The sequence below is a fragment of the Pinus tabuliformis genome, chromosome X (genome assembly GCF_031772625.1).
Source record: "Pinus tabuliformis cultivar Carrire ecotype Pingquan chromosome X, CPIR1, whole genome shotgun sequence".
Classification (NCBI taxonomy): Eukaryota; Viridiplantae; Streptophyta; class Pinopsida; order Pinales; family Pinaceae; genus Pinus; species Pinus tabuliformis.
Genome location: NC_142308.1, coordinates 1602768691 through 1602786920, shown reverse-complemented (window position 1 = coordinate 1602786920; position 18230 = coordinate 1602768691).

Genomic DNA, 18230 nt, shown 5'->3' with positions numbered 1-18230 from the left:
CCCGCCCGATCGTTTTAAACCATGATTAAGTTTTAATTAATCCCAAATCGCCAAGGATTAAAACCATGGGCCTCCCCGAAACCCATGCTCTTATCACCTGCGCACCTCCCTTGCCCGACTACCATCCGATCATCATCACCCTCATCCGACAGTCCACAACCATATCGACTTCACTCGACGACCGACCTTTACCCGCCCGATAAGGTGGTTTTCCCTGGCCCCAAAACTGCTACATGTCGAGCGATGGAGTAAATTGGGTGACCCCTCCTAAATACCACTCCCTCCACAAAAGCGGTGCGATGGCTTGGGAAATCGCCTGCCCGTGAAACTCGAAAAACCACCACTATTCATGTGTAAAATTACCCGCCAAAAAGTAACCGTTGCTCAATAAAAAGCCTACGAAGCCCTTTTTCGCCTTTTTTCGCTCATTTTCTCTGTGAACCTCTATAAACCGGTGCGACACCTGCGAACATTGAATTTACCAATTGAACTCAAATTCACTCCTGAAGAAGCTATAGAGACCCCAATCGACCTCTTAGTCTGTACTAGAGCCATTCAAACTTTTGCAGTTGCCGTGAACTTCGATTTTGAAGCCAATTCACCCAATTCCAAGTATTTGAAAACGAATTTTCCAGAAAACCCTTTCAATTTGAAAATGTTCAATCTGTAAAGTGTTTTAATTAAGTAAAATTAATTGAAATTACTTTAAATTTAAAAGTCTGTGCCCAAACCCTTATGAAAGCTTCCAGTTTCCTTCAAAACCTCTGAATAAACCTATGAAATCCAAATTCAAATCCACAAGAACTGAATTATGGATGCCCCTATCGCCATGGATGTCAGACCTGTCACAACTCCCCATTTGGACCTAGACCACCTCCCCCTAGTAGATAGGGGTTTTCAAATCAGAGACACAAGTGCATATGAGGTCCTACTCAAAATTCATTGTTTGAGTAAAGACAATTATTTGAACCATTCTGACGAAATTGGCCTTTGGGAATCCAATTTTCCCAAATACCAGTTTTCCCAAGTACATATTTTTCTTGAAATTGTCCATATGTGCCATGCCTGTTACATTCCTAGTCAGAGAGCTATAATGTCCCTGACCAGAAAATCTTCTTTACTATCACAGTTGAGTCAATCAATGAGATGTTGCAAGTCCAACCAGGTCCAAACCTAACCCCACTCTCCATTGGGGATTTGTTAGACCTGTACGCCAAGTTGACCCCCTCTATACTAGCCCAAATATTTCAAACTTTCATTGTTAAAGACAAGCACATTCCTAAAGATGCCCCTCCATTTGTTTCTACCATTTTCTTTGAAAGGGGCAAACATATTGTGACTATGATATCATGTATTTTGGGCTGTACCACTGATGAATTTTTCGATGAGATCATCTTAGTCTTCATGTCCATTTTCACCTTAGGAAAGCCTCCTGCTACTTTGTACAATTATGCCCAATTCATAGCTTAAAAGATGCATGAACAATTTACTAGAATGCACAATGAGAGAGTATTCAAGTACTCATCAGTGATATACCATATGTTTTTGTATTATCAGTCAGACAAATTTCCTTTCACCCTCCAGAAGCTTGATACTAGAGGCCAGCCCAGGTCTGTCATATTTTGGACACCATTATTCCACAAGTATTCATCACCATACTCCCAAACAAACTTCATTGACTCTTTTTTCCATCCAGTCATGACTATGCTGACAAGATGTCCTCCACCCAGAATAAGCCAAGAGATCAAAAGAGTCCTCCTATTGTCCAAGCAGAGTAAAGTGGGAGATTGGTACCTTTACCAACACCACACTAAGATAAGAATATATGGTTTCCAGTTAGCCCCATACAAAATCCCCAAATACCTCCCCATGAGGTATTTGCTCTAGAGTATTATAGGAAGATAATGAATTCTGGTGAAGTCAATTTTGTCTCAGCCAAGAAAAGAACTCAATTCAAAGTAAAAAATTAGTTAGGCCCTTTCATCTACAATTCTAGAGAAGCAGGGCAGGAAGTAGATCCGATTCTGCAACAAATGAAGTTCCAAAATAGTTTCATGTGGATATATGACCCTCAAGAGTTTATGACCAAACTTAGACAAAAGTTCAAATTGGGGCCTTACATTCATCACCCCATACCAGAGATAGAAAGATATTCCAATCAATGTGAGTGGTTGGAAAACACTCTTATAGACAAGGATAGTACAAAGGTAGAAGTTGAAAATACCTTGATTGATTTAGAAAGACAGCATGATGAAAGATCATTCCTGCAGGTATCATAGCAAGAAGCAACCATGAGTACCCCTGCTGTTTTACGAACTCCTTAGAATCAGGAAAAGAACCCCAAGAGGAAAAGGGAGGGAGCCTCCATTTCAAGTATGGACACTTTGAATGTGTATTATAAAGCTCAATCCTGTTTGAGAATAGGAAGACACAGAAGGCTCAACAGAAGTGACTAATACTAAGTTTGACCATCTGGAGAAACAAAGGAGTCATCTACCTCACACACTCAAATGTTAGAAAGATAGCTCAATGTAGAAGTCTCCTCATTTGGTAGGCCTGCTGACAAAGATAAGGATATTAAAGACAAGTTTAAAGAAATCAAAATGAGAAATGAGAAGCTGAAGGCACAGTCTTATGCATAGTATCTCAAGCTTACACCTACAAATCAAACCAGGTTGATGTCAGATTTTGACATCAAGGAGGGAAAAATGCAAATGTCCTTCATAAAGCCAACTGTACAACAGCCAAGGACATCAATAGATTACAAAAAGATTGATTTTGAGGTATTGGCAAGGGATATTCATCCCATTGACCAAATTGAATTTCACAAACAGGCTGGAGAAATGATTTACTCCACCCTTACAGGTAAAGCCATAGCTGCCCATCAATTGCAAAATTCATTGACCAATATCTCAGCTCAATATCAGTTGGAGAAGGCCTCCTCACAGGCCAAAGACACCAGAATCAAGTCTTTGGAAGACTTAGTGATTGAATTGGGACATGATCCCAAAGATATCAAAGCCACTGAGCAACTAATTAAGAAAAAGAATGATGACATTGCAGCACTCAAAAAGCAACTGAAGATACCTCAGCTGCAGCATCCCCAAACACAGGAAGTCTTGGAAAACCAAACTAGACATGAAGAATTGATGGACTTAGTCCTAAAATTAAATGATCAGTTAAGGGAAACAGAGAAGGAATTGGACAGTTTAATCCAATTGAAGCAGACTGATAATGCCACCACCTCAGTGAATGTAATCCCAACAGTGTCAATAACTGTTCCTTCTACATTGGCAGCCTCATTGGATTCTATTAGACATTTCTATAGACTTTTTGATCAAGAAGAACCAGAAGGTTATTGTATCAGTTGATGAGCCAACAAGCTGGATTGATTAATAAAGATCAGATTGTTCCAAGGATTCATGTGTTGAGCATATATTAGACAAGTATTTTCATGTGTCTTTGTCAATTTCTCAAAGTTATTCATAATCTTATATGTGTTTCAATCTAAATGCTATAATTGGAAATATATTTCAGAACTTGTTTAAATCACACTCTGTTTTAACAATTAAGCATTTGAATTTTTTCTTCTGATATTTAAATTAAAGAATTCTTAATTGCTCTTTAGTTTAAATTGATTTCATAAATAATCCAGATTAAAGGATTCTTAACTGCCCTTTGATTTCGATTACCCCTGCCTTCCTCATTCATTATCCGGGTCTAAGAACCCTTAACTGCTCTCTCACCCCGAGTGAAATCCTTTCACCCTTCTGTCTCAAACATCTGAAATACACTCTGCTATCTTTCCCTTGGAACATCCCCTTTAGTGAGTTTATCCAGCCTTCCTTCCTTATCAGTTGACTCCATAGCCGAAAGACATCGATTTATCCATCTGCTTAAGAGATCCCACAACCCAATTTCACGCAAAATCAAAACCCCTTGAACAATCATAGCTAGCCTAAAATTTCTTAACTAAAACAAAGTTAAAACTTAAAGAGAGACCTCTCTGAGCATCACGAAGGCTAGGTCATGATCTCCAAAAGTGGATAGTGGTTACCTTTGGTTTTTCCTTTTTCTTACTTCAAAGGAATTACTAGAGTGATAACATTTCTGGCGACCATACTGGGGAACTTCGATCCTCAGTCTCTTAAAAACTTTAAGGAAACCTTCAATCAGATCTAGAGCCCCTTAAGGTCATTTCCTGAAGTAAGTTTTCATAAAATTTCATAAAAACAATTTAAAAACTTAAAATTCTGGCTCCTAAAAAGATTTATTACACTAGGGCTAACCCAGATCCAAACCTTGCAACTATAGTGGATAATCCAGAGAGGATTTTAAGACAACCAAAAAACGAAGAAACTCAAGCCAATAGTAGTAAGCTAGACAGAGCCAATTCACTCCCTGAGGAGTTTTCAACTTTAGAAGAAGTCCCTTTTAATAAAAAGGGTTATTCATCTAGATTTGGACAAATTTGTCCTAGATGCTCTTGACAAATTATAAGCCTTGACCCCTATGTTGATTAGTAATATAGATAGTGCTTATCTTCAACAATCTGTAGAGTTAGCTGCCCTTACTGCTACTGCATCTCAAATTTCTTCACAATCATCACTTACTGTAAATCCACCTTCCTTTACCACAACTTCATCAATTGTATCTACCACCATTCAATAACCTAAATCACCTATTAATCAATCGTCTTCATTATCATCTAGTTCACCTCCATCAGTTTCAAGCCCTTCTTCAACCTCCTCAACTTTAGCCGCAGTCAAACCAGAATCACAACAATGGAAAACATATATGCTCCGTTTGTTTTACCTGCCCAACTTCATGACATGCCTGTAGATTATTAGAGTAAGATTTTCCTGTTTGATGTTACTGGTCATTACACTGCCCAACAACATGTAAACAAGATGTCTGACTTTTTTGAATTGCATGAAATAGATGAGGTAGATGTCCAAATGAGACTCTTTGCCCAAAATTTAACTAGTGATGTCAAGAAGTGGTTTAAAGCCTTTCCTGCCAACCACATTATAGACCTAGAATTTTTCAAAGATTATTCATTGATAGATGGGAAAGGAAAAAGTACCCATTGTAAATATTTTATGAATATGACAATATTAGGAGAGCTCCCAACGAGTCAGTTCAGGACTATTGCATTAGGTTTAATAATATATATAATGCAATTCTAGCCAACATTAAGCCCCCACCTAACCTAGCATTAATTAAGTTCCCTCATGGTTTTGATGTTGATATGTCATACTAGCTAAGGGGGGGAAATCCTAAAACCCTTGAACAAATGCAGAGTAATGCTGTCAGTGTAGAAGCCAACCTGTTAGCTAGGAAAGCACGAATGAGGAATGAAAAGAAAGTTGTATTTAAAGAAGAAGCTTCAAATTTAGAGGGAAAAGTAGATGTTTTAGCTAAATGTTTAGAAAGAATTATGGATAGGTTAGATATCATGGATAGGAAAAATCAATGGGAAAATCAACAACAATAACCCCAAATAAGAAACCCAAATTTTAGGAAGAACCCTAATGCTGCAAAAAATACTACACCAGACCAACAGATTAGGCCACCCTTCCAAGAAAACTATGTTGAGGAATCACAAGACCAAGAAGCAGAGGATGATACCCAGATTAACTTACTAGAGACCACAGAGGAAGACATTGTTTTTCTTACTCAAGAAGAACATGAGTTATATATGCTCCAATAGTTACAGTTAGAATCTAGTGAATATTTTGATTTTAAACAAGGGTATGAATCAACTATATATGATGTGCATAAACAATATAGCTTGAGAGGTAAGAAGAATAACAAAACTCCCATTAAAAGATCCATCTAAACTCAAACTAAGATAATAAAAGAAACTCTAGTTAAAAAGGTTTTGCAAATTCTCCCTAAGGGAACACTTGAAACTTCAACCCCTAGGATTGTAGAAATAACTTCCATTGAAACCCAAACAGAGCCAATCATTGAAAACAATCAAGATAAAAGAGATCAAGGTAAAATAGTCGAAACACAAACTGAAATCCCTACCACTGAGAAACAGGATAAAGACACTCAAACTGAACACATTAAGGAAGATCTAAATCAAACAAACAAACCTCAACCCCCTTTCAATATTAAAAATGAGATAGCTAAGTTAAAGATATCAGTTCCTTTGGCTGAATTGGTAAAGAATGAAACTTACAGGTCACAGATAACTGAGACTTTGAACATAGGAGAGGGAGAGGATTCTGTTAATTTAAATGATGACCAACCTGAATTCTTGTTTGGCCCTAAAGCCAATGGAATTCATCAACAAGGGGGAGTTCCTCTGTTTTACATCAGCCTAAATATTCATGATAAAATTTTGCATAACGTTATGTTAGACTCAGGAGCATCCCACAATCTCATGCCAAAAGTAATAATGGAAAGATTGAACCTAGACATAACCAGGCCTTACAAGGATTTATTTTCTTTTGACTCCAGCCAGGTTAAATGCCTTGGTCTGATCAAAGACTTATGTGTGACTCTTGTCCAATGCCCTACAAAGAGCATTTTAATGGACATTGTAGTTGCATATATCCCACCAAAATATGGAATGCTACTATCTCGCTCATGGGGAGAAAAACTATAGGGATCTTTGTAGTTGGATATGTGTTATGCAACCATATCTATTTTTGGCCAACCAAGAAAATTATATAGGGAGACATTAATGAAGTACATGGTTAGTAGTGAGGAGAAGCCCCAAAACTTTTCGATATATTCCATGCACTCAGATATGGACTCCTTCATCTTATACAATGCAGAAACTGATAAAAAGGAAACCACAGCCAAAGACCTTAAGTACAAAACAACTTATAGTGAGAACATATTCCATGAATCACTTTGGCATTTAGAATTTGATGGGTCTGTAAATAGGTTAAGGGCTAGTGTAGGAGTTTGGATCCATAATATGGAAAATAACCATGTTGAGGGTCATGCTTTCAGATTGAACCTTAAATGTACCAATAACATGGCCGAATATGAAGCCCTGATTCTAGGGTTACAATTGGTTAGGAAATTGGGAGCCAAAAGAGTTTCTGTCATGCGAGACTCAGAGATGATTATGAAACAAATTAGTGGTGAATATTCTGTAACCCTAGGCTTGGTAGATATAGGGATACTATTTTAGACTTGGTCAAGGACCTCCTGGAATCAAACTTTACTGCCATTCCCAGGAAACAAAACATGCAGGCCCATAGTTTGGCTACATTTGCTAGTACATGTAAATTGCCATTTCAACCAAACCACCAGTACACTGCAGAGGTCAGACACATGCCTATTATACTAGACAACCTTAAGTATTGGAAAATCTTTTCCCAAGACTCCCAGATCTATGATTTCATGAACAATGCAGGTGAATTTCGGAACTATAAGATAGATATTGACTGTACGATGGACACTAATGTAGAAAACAACTTAGATGTAAATATTTTTGATGTACATAAACCAACTAAATTTACTAAAGTAGAAATAGATAGTTTAGAGAATGTAGAGATAGATGAAATAATGGATGATGATCCTGAGATTCTTAATTTGAAAGATAATTTTTTGCCTAAAGGATTAGTACCTTTAGAGGATTTGTTTGACTCTAATGATGTAGCTAGAAAGCCCAAGATGGAACCTCTAAGAGCTGACATAGAAGAAGTTAATATAGGGACTGAAGATAATCCAAAGCTTATTAAGATATCTAAAGCCTTACCCCCAGAGGAAAATGTCAAATATATAAATCTGTTTAAAGAGTTCCAGGATGTATTTGCTTGGAGTTATGAAGACTTAAAATCTTATGACACCAGTATAATCCAACACAAATGTTAGGATATTCCGACACATAGGATATAGTTAAGTTCAACTTGGTCTAGTATAGAGTTAGGTTAGAGTTAGGTAAAGTGTGTTTCTTTACCGTTGTACATTTTGTAACTTACAATCCGACGGTCACGATATGTAGTGATCCGACGGTTCACTCTCACCTCGGTATTACCGACACTTGATCCGTGGCTTGACACCCGATTGGTCCATGAGTTCTATTTAAAGCGCATGGAGGGTCATTGTTCGGGTAATCCGTGCATGAGAGAAGCTTATGTAAATTTTCATTCTTTGATTAATAAATTGCCTGTAGTACCCACGTTGGGACAGGCCGTGGACTGTTTCCTTCCTTGCACTTTGAGGGTTTTAACCACGTCAAAAATACTGGTGTATTGATTTGAGATCTGGTTGTGAGCGGTGTCCTTTTGGTGTTCTTTCTGAGGAACTTACCCTGTAAATTCCTACATGGTATCAGAGCTATTTGAGGGCCGCGTCCGTTGGTGATCCAAATCTGAAGCCGGTAGAACTGCATGCGGCTGTCGTTTCCTAGATCTGCTGTTTCTGACTGCTTTCAGGCCGAGAGGACTGCTCTGTTGCGTTCGGAGCATCTGTTCCAGTGAGGAACCCCTTTCGTTTCACACGAAAAGGTTTCCGGTAGCCCTAGCTGCGTCATTTTTCAGATCGGGAGGTATACAGTGTTTTTTTTTGCAGTTTACTGTTATTTTCTCTCTGCTTATTTCGGTCTCAGTTTATTTAGCCTTTTTTTTAACCGGATCTATACCTTTCATTTCTGCGTATGCTCTTTGCCCTGCGACTCTGTGCGATCTGGGCAAATCAGAAACAGAAAGGAAGGATTTTTCTCATGCGTATGCTCTTTTCCCTGCACCTTAGTGTGATCTCGGAAAATCAGAAACATTGAGAAAAATATTTAGTTTTTCGGCTAAAGCTAACTTTGAGATTTTTTTTTAAAATTTCTAGTTTTTTGGCTAAAGCTAACTTCGAGCCGCAAGGTTCGTTTTTCTTTGCATATTCGTGTTGGGTTTTGTGTTTTGTGTTTTGTAGGGAAAAAGAGCTTTCTCAAGGCAAGCACGCAAACCAAGGCCCCCCCCCCCCTCTCTCTCTCTCTCTCTCAAATTTTTTGTATAGATCAATTGGTTCAAAGCTATTTTAAGAGAGTAGAGGTCTTGGGTTCAAGTCTCCATTTTGTGGGGGCGGATTTTTTTCATTCCCGCACATTCGCGCACTTTGCCGGCAACGTCAACAATTTTTTTTCAAAAAGCCATAACTTCTTCATCCGGAAGCCTTTTTCAGAGCCGTTTTTTTTAAAACCGCCTATTTTTTCGAGATCTATCCATTGGAACACTTACTTTCAGCATCTTCAGCTTCAGTTTTTAAAAAAAAATGGAAAGTCCATGCCAAGTCATTCTTGACAGCACTAACTACTTCCAATGGGTAGCCTACATGGAAGATTTACTTAGAAGTAAAGGTCTCTTCAGAATAGCCACAGACCAAGAGAAGAAACCAAAAGATGAAGACAAGGTTGCAAAATGGGAAAATAGACAAGATCAAGCACGTGGTTTGATAGGGATGTCTATTTCTCCTGATCTTAGATTCCACATTGCAGACCTTGAGACTCCTCATGAAGCATTAGAAAAACTCGCTAAAGTTTTTGGGATTAAAAATGAAATTAGAGCCCATCAACTTGAAAATGAGCTGCTTACTTTGGATCCTAATAATTTTTCTTGCATTGAAGATTTCTTGTCCAAATTCAAGACCCTTAGATATCTCTTGGAAGGTGTTAAAGTTAAGAAAGAAGATGGTAACCTTATTTATTCCATCCTTACTAAGTTGGGACCAGCCTACTCTGTATTTGTTTCCACTTTCCATTCTACAAGGGAAGCTTTCATTTGTCAAGGAAAAGACTACAAGGCCCCTTCCTTTGACTCCTTTTGTGATTCCTTAATAAGAGAACAAGAAAAACTCTTACACCTTGGTCTTCTTAATCTTGGAAACTCTTCCACGAAAGCGTTAGCCGCCCAGCAGCAACCAAATTCAAAGAATCCTAAGAAGTCATATCCTCAAAAGAATGGTCCTAAACCATCTCAGCCTCAAAATGAAAGATCATTTCAGCAAAATGATAAGACCAATAAAAACAAATGGAAGAAGACTGATAGACATTGTAACTTTTGTAATCGAGATGGCCACTTAGAATCTAAATGCTTTAAGAAGATGGAAGCCTTGGAAGCCGCAATGAAGAAACATAACATCCATGTGGAGCCTACTTCAACTTCAACTTCCGGAATGGCACTTTCTGCATGTCATTGTCAATCATCTCAGTCTGGTTATGCATTAAATGTATCTTCTTCTTCTTCTCATTCTCATGAGTGGCTCATTGATTCTGGAGCCTCTTGTCACATGGCCAAAAACCAAGCCATGTTTTCTTCTTTAAATGATTGTAACACCAAAAATATATATGTTGGTGATGATAGATCTCTTAATGTTGTAGGGACTGGAACTGTTCATCTAGACAATGGTCAGTTTAATGATGTATTATGTGTTCCAACCTTATCCTGCAACCTTCTATCTGTCTATCAGATAACTCATTCAGGTGAAGGTAAAATTGTTGAATTTTCACCTCATGATGTTGTAATCAAGGATCTAAAAGATCCTAAACAGATTCTAGCTACTGGTCTTGCTGATGATTCCAAAAGGTTGTATAAGTTTCACAACTTTGGGTCATCAAATCTTCCCTCAGTATTTGTTGCTCATAATGATGAAGTGAGCAAACTTTGGCATGAGCGATTTGGTCACTTAAACTATCGCTCCCTTCAGCATCTATGTAAAGAAAATATGGTGACAGGTCTTCCTATGGTATCTTGCAGAGATGGTGTTTGTTCCGGATGTGTACTCGGAAAACATCATCGGGACAGTTTTGACAAACGTGCCTCTTGGCACGCCTCAGCCCCTTTACAGCTTGTGCACAGTGATTTATGTGGTCCTCTTCCTGTTGCTTCATTCTCTGGCTGCAAGTACTTCTTAACTTTCATTGATGATTTCTCCAGACGCACTTGGGTATACTTCTTAAAACTCAAGAGCGAAGTATTTAACACCTTTTTGGCCTTCAAAGCCTTTGTTGAAAAACAATCTGGACATCAAATTCTTAAGCTAAGAACTGATAATGGTGGAGAATATGTTAAAAACACATTCATCAACTTTTGCACCGAAAATGGAATTCAAATGCAACATACTGTTCCATACACTCCACAACAAAATGGTGTAGCTGAAAGGAAAAATCGCACCTTAAAGGAAATGGCTAATTGTATGCTGCAATCTAAAGGACTCAGTCTTAGTTTTTGGGCCGAAGCAATTAATTGTGCAAATTATATAATCAATCGCACTCCTACTAAGGTTCTAGAGAATATCACTCCAGAAGAAGCTTGGAGTTCCATTAAACCAGATGTAAGTCACTTTCGTGTGTTTGGAAGTGAAGCATGGGCCCATATTCCAGATGAAAAGCATAAAGCTTTAGAACCTAAGAGTGAGAAATGTACTTTTGTTGGATATTCTGAAGATGTAAAAGGTTATAGACTTATTCCATTTAAGTCCAAAAATGTTATCATTAGAAGAGATGTAAAATTTGATGAAAATAAATCGGCCTGCGAGCCTAGTCCGGCGGATGTGCCACCTCTTCCTATCTCTTCTACTTTTGAAAACATTTCTTCTTCAGATGATGAAAGCGAGGATGATAATCCTCCCCCACCTTCTCAGGATCCTCAACTTCCAAGATGGGTCCGTGCTACTCGGGATGCAGCAGGTGATCTTGCCGGTGATCCTACAGATCAGCGACGTACACGTTCTCAGTTTGAAAGAGCCTCTTCTTTACTGGCTCAAGCTCCAGTAAATCATGATCCTGACACTTTTGCAGAAGCTTCAGGCCATCCACATTGGGAAGCAGCTATGAATGAAGAATATCATTCATTGATGACAAATGATACATGGGATCTTGTTCCTCTACCAAAGGGACGCAAACTTGTTAGATGTAAATGGGTTTACAGAACCAAGTATGGACCAGATGGGAAAGTTGATAAACATAAAGCTCGTCTCGTTGCTAAGGGCTTTTCACAGGTTGAAGGCATTGACTACACTGAAACCTTCTCCCCTGTTGCCAAAATGAACTCTATCCGCCTTGTTCTTTCCCTTGCTGCCTCTTTAAAATGGGAAGTCCATCAGATGGATGTTAAATCTGCCTTCTTGCATGGGGACTTGCAGGAAGAAATCTATATGGAACAACCCATTGGCTTCATACAAACAGACTCCAGCCTTGTTTGTCGACTTAAGAAATCCCTTTATGGCCTCAAGCAAGCTCCTCGGGCTTGGTATGCCAAAATGGATAGCTTTCTTTTAGAATCTGGCTTTTCTAGGTGTCATTCTGACAATACTGTCTACACCAAGAAAGTGGGCAACTCTCTTATCATCCTTGTTCTTTATGTTGATGATCTTATTCTTACTGGTAGTGATCCCAACCTTATAAACCATGTGAAGTCCAACCTTAAAAAGAAATTTGAAATGACAGACTTAGGACACTTACACTATTTTCTCGGTCTTCAAGTCTTGCAATCCCAGGAGGGTATTTTCCTTTCCCAGTCCAAGTATGCTTGTGATATTCTTCGCCATTTTCACATGGAAGACTGTAAGCCAGCCCCTTCTCCCTTTCAGTCTGGAGTCAAACTTTCAGTCTCTTGTACTTCTCCTGAAGTTGATGCTACCTTATACCGTCAACTTGTCGGAAAACTCTTGTATTTAACCCATACTCGTCCTGATCTTTCCTTTGCTGTTGGCCTTGTTGCTCGTTTTATGCAAAACCCCCGTGAAAGTCATTGGAAAGCAGCTAAAAGAATACTTCGTTATGTTCGAAGTACAGTACAGTTTGGGATTCATTACAGTGCCAAAGCAGCTCCTCTGTTAGTTGGTTTCACTGATTCTGATTGGGCTGGTGACCCTGATGATCAGAAGTCTACTGCCGGTTATGTCTTCACTCTTGGTTCAGGACCTATTACATGGGCTTGTAAGAAACAGGCTGCCATTTCTCTTTCATCAGCAGAAGCAGAGTATCGTGGTGCCGTGGAAGCTAGTAAGGAAGCCTTGTGGCTTCGTCAGATCCTATCAGAGTTTGGCTTTGAGCATCAGCATCCAACCACACTTTGGTGTGATAATCAAAGTGCCATTCAGCTATGCAAAGATCCAGTCCAGCATCAGCGCAACAAACACATTGAACTACACATGCACTTCATCAGAAAGCTCATTCATGACCATGTTCTTGAAGTGCAATATTGTCCAACAGATGATCAGGTTGCAGACATCTTCACAAAGGCTCTCACAGAGGCGAAGTTCACTAAACTTCGATATATGCTTGGAGTTCAGGAAGTTGTCACTAAGGGGGGATAGGCTCTAGTGCCTCCTTCCTTCTCCTATTGTGTCATATTTGTAAATCCTTCAATCCTATCCCAAGTTGTTCTTAAGGGGGGATGTTAGGATATTCCGACACATAGGATATAGTTAAGTTCAACTTGGTCTAGTATAGAGTTAGGTTAGAGTTAGGTAAAGTGTGTTTCTTTACCGTTGTACATTTTGTAACTTACAATCCGACGGTCACGATATGTAGTGATCCGACAGTTCACTCTCACCTCGGTATTACCGACACTTGATCCGTGGCTTGACACCCGATTGGTCCATGAGTTCTATTTAAAGCGCATGGAGGGTCATTGTTCGGGTAATCCGTGCATGAGAGAAGCTTATGTAAATTTTCATTCTTTGATTAATAAATTGCCTGTAGTACCCACATTGGGACAGGCCGTGGACTGTTTCCCTCCTTGCACTTTGAGGGTTTTAACCACGTCAAAAATACTGGTGTATTGATTTGAGATCTGGTTGTGAGCGGTGTCCTTTTGGTGTTCTTTCTGAGGAACTTACCCTGTAAATTCCTACAACAAAATACCTTTAAAATGAGATCATAAACCTTTCAAATAGAAACTTAGAAGGATAAACCCAGTTCTTATACCATCCATATAAAAATAGGTTAAAAGAATGTTTGATGCTCAGATAATAGCACCCATTAGATACTCAGACTGCATTTCAAGCTTAGTTACAACTAGGAAAAAGACAGGGGAAATTAGACTTTCTGTAGATTTTAGAAACTTGAACAAGGTTTCTTTAAAAGACAACTACCCCTTACCGAAAATGGACCATATATTGCAAAGGGTAGTGGGCTCATCTAGGATTTCGCTGTTAGATGGATTCTATGGCTATAACCATATATTAGTCCAACTTGAGGACCAACCCAAAACTGCTTTTACTACTCCTTGGGATACCTTCATGTATTTGAAGACGCCCTTTGGATTAATGAACGCAGGTGCCACATTTCAGAGAGCTATGGATATAACTTTTGCCAAAGAAATCCATGATTTCTTAGTAGTATACCAGGATGACATCACAGTTTTCTCCAAATCAGACAATGAACATTTAGACCACCTCAGAAAAGTATTTATCAAATGCAAGAAATTGGGGATTTCTTTAAATCCTAAAAAGACACTTTTCGGTCTAGAAGAGGGAAAGCTGTTAGGACACATCATATCAAAAGATGGGATTAGGATAGGTCCTGCTAGGATAGAAGCCATTTTGACCATTTCCCATCCCTGAAACATAAAAGAACTACAATCATTTCTAGGTAAGATTAATTTTCTTAGGAGATTCATCTCAAATCTAGCAGAATTAATTAGGGAATTAAATAACATGCTAAGAAAGGACTCATCAATCAAGTGGACATTGGAGGCCAAACAATCATTCGAAGCTATTAACTAAGCATTAAATAAGACTCCAGTACTTATTAGTCCTGACTTTAGCAAAGATTTTATTATTTTTTCATTTGCTTCAAAACACACCATTGCAGCAGTCTTGCTGCAAAAGAACAATCAAGGATATGAACAACCAATAGCATTCTTTAGTAAATCCTTGAGAGATGCCACACTAAAATACAATATCATGGAAAAACAGGCATTGGCTTTGGTTAAAGCTATCAAAGATTTTAGAGTATACATTTTGTACTCTCACATCATTGCTTATGTTCCAAACTCTGTAGTTAAGGACATTTTGACTCAAAATGGGCTTGAAGGAAAAAGAGGCAAGTGGATTGCCACAATATTGGAATATGACATAGAGATAAAACCTACCAAGCTCATCAAAGGCCAAGGTTTAGCCAAACTCATGGCTGAATCAAATTGTCAGGCCCTTGATATCAACTTCATTAGTGCTTTGGATGATCAGGAGGAGATGGCGACTCCACAAATCAGTGAACCCTTTACTGAATCACCATGGTATGCAGATATTACATTTGTATTACTAAATTTACAAGCTTCTCCTGGACTAACAAGAGCCAAAGCTAGATTCTTAAAAATGAAGTCATTAAGATATTGTGCTATAGATAATGCATTGTTTTGGAAGGACAGTAGTGGTATTCTCTTAACATGCTTATTAAAGATGAGGCTGACAAAATTTTGCAAGAGTTTCATGTAGGGGATTGTGGAGGACACTTGTACTGGAAGAGTACCGTTGACAAGATTCTGAGGGCTGGTTTCTACTGGCCTACTTTGTTTGCATATGTCAAAAAACATGTGACCTCCTGTCACAAATGCCAGATTTTTGAGGCAAAGAGGAAACCGTTACCCTTGCCTCTTCAACAAATTTCCACTAAGATTCCATTTCAACAATGGGGGTTAGACTTCATTGGAGAAATACACCCCCCATCCTCAGCTCAGCATAAGTGGATTCTAACAACCACAAACTATTTTACCAAATGGATAGAGGCCATACCTTATAGGCAAGCCATAAACACTGTCATAATCACCTTCCTAGAAAGTAATATCCTTTCAATATTTGGATGTCCCCAGAAGCTCATTACTGATAATGTAGCAGCCTTTAAGTCAAAAAGAATGATAGATTCCACAACCTATTACCCTCAAGGTAATGGACTAGCAGAGTCATCCAACAAAAGCCTGGTCAATATTATCAAAAAGTTAATGGAGGATAATAAAAAGACATGGAACAAGAAGTTAGTCAATGCCTTATGGGTAGATAGACTGACTACTAAAAAGTCCATTGGAACATCACCCTATCAGCTAGTTTATGGGATGGATGCAGTTTTCCCATCATCCTTGGGAGTGCCAGTCATGAAAATCCTTCAAGAACTACAGGTGGAACAGAATGACATTCAAAGAAGAATAAACCAAAATATACACCTGCAACAGACCAAAGAAGAGGTTTATGTAAAATCACAGATAATCCAGGAAAAAATCAAGAAAGTCTTTGATAAAAAGACTAAAGCAGATGATTTTCACATAGGAGACCAAGTCCAGAAATGGGATTCAAGGAGGGAAGATAAAGGCAAGCATGGAAAATTTGATTTTCTATGGCAGAGACCTTATGCCATTTTTGGCTACAGAGGCAACAATGCCTTTTTATTGAAAAACATAGATGGATCAGATCTACCAAGAGGACCTGTTAATGGTAGAATGCTGAAGCACTACTATTCCACTGACTAACAGTAGTTCATTTTATTTTCCATCATTGTACATAACATTGCAAGAGTGTATATTGAATTGGATGGTAATCCTTTGAAGTTGAAGCTCAGAGAGGATGCCCTAAGCTTTAAAAGATTTACTATCATAAGTATCAAAAATGCAGATTCACAGAAGAACACTTTGCAAGGTAACTTCAGCCACAATTCAAAGGCTACTGATCTTTAGAGTTATTGACATTTCACTAGGAAATTCCATCCCCAAGTGGAGCCACTGTTAGAGTCCTATAGTGATAGGATTCATAATTTTGAATTGGCTAAGTTTGAGCCTTGTAATATTGTACATACCTTTTCTTTCTGCAAATGTTTTCCATATTAAAAATTTAAAAAATGTAAAGAGGGTATGTCCTAAAAGAAAAATAAAAGGACAAAAAGAATAAGAAAAGATCAAAAAATGAAAAAATATGAACCCCAAAAACAAAAATAGATCATGAAAGTGTGCAAGTCCAAATGCCACTACTATTTTACTGATTTATTGTTTTAAATAATGGTTGTGTGCAGCTTGTCATACATGCCACAACCCATGGTAGTCAAACTGTTTAAACTTGGCTATTTCATGCTTTGAATTTTATGTTTATAGTTAGAGAATAAAATCTGACCAAATAGTTTAATCTTGGCAGATCATTAGATAGGTAGAGAAAATAAAAGGAGCTCATCAATTTAATCTGAGCCCTTGGATGATATAAGGTTAGAAGTAGATAGTTTACTTTTCAAAAGAAAAATGAATGATAAGGGTTTGCTAGTCTAAATGCACCCAAATAAAATGAAGAAAAAATGGTAGGGTAAGTAATGGGTAAGTAGAAGAAAGGTTGCTGAACTATAAAGTTGATTGGATAAAAGCACATTTATCATGCTTGATTATTTGTTTCAATGTGCATGAGCATGTAAGAAGGCAAAAACAATGGTTTACAAGTTCATTTAATTAACTCCCCTTCATTCTTATCACCCATTTACTTACTAATTTCCCCATCCACAAGTAAGTTCTAGTACTTAAATCCTCCAAGTCATAAAGGCTCAGAGAATTTCTCTGACTTTTGGTGGGACCGGACCCTCGACTTAATGACTTATGGACATCAAGTGTTAGAATTCCCTTCATAAAATTCATTTCCCTAATAAAACCCCTTTTCCTAAGGTTAAACTTCATTTGCCTAGGAAAAGTAAATAAACCCCATGTAAATCCTATTTCACTCAAAAAACCCACAAAAGTGCTTTATCCTAAGTGTAAATGTATGTCAAGAAAATGCACAAATGTTACATTTATGCTTAAGGGTAGGTTCACTCCGCACATTCATTTCATATTAATTTTTAACTTTATTATATAATTCCCGATATACCTTTTCCCGTATATTAAATAAATCCCCTATATAAATATCCCAACCCTTAGTTTTAATATAAACTATATAATTTACCCCATATCCCGACAAAACTGATAAATCCCATCATTAAACCCCGCTCGATCGTTTTAAACCATGATTAAGTCTTACTTAATCCCAAACCGCCAAGGATTAAAACCATGGCCCCCCCGAAACCCATGCTCTTATCACCCGCGCACCTCCCTCGCCCGACTACCGTCCGATCATCATCGCCCTCATCTGACGGTCCACAACCATATCGGCATCACCCGACGGCCGACCTTTACCCACTCGATAAGGTGGTTTTCCCCGGTCCCCAAACTGCTACGTGTCAAGTGATGGAGTAGATTGGGTGACCCCTCCTAAATACCACTCCCTCCACAAAAGCGGTGTGATGGCTTGGGAAACCGCCTCCTCAA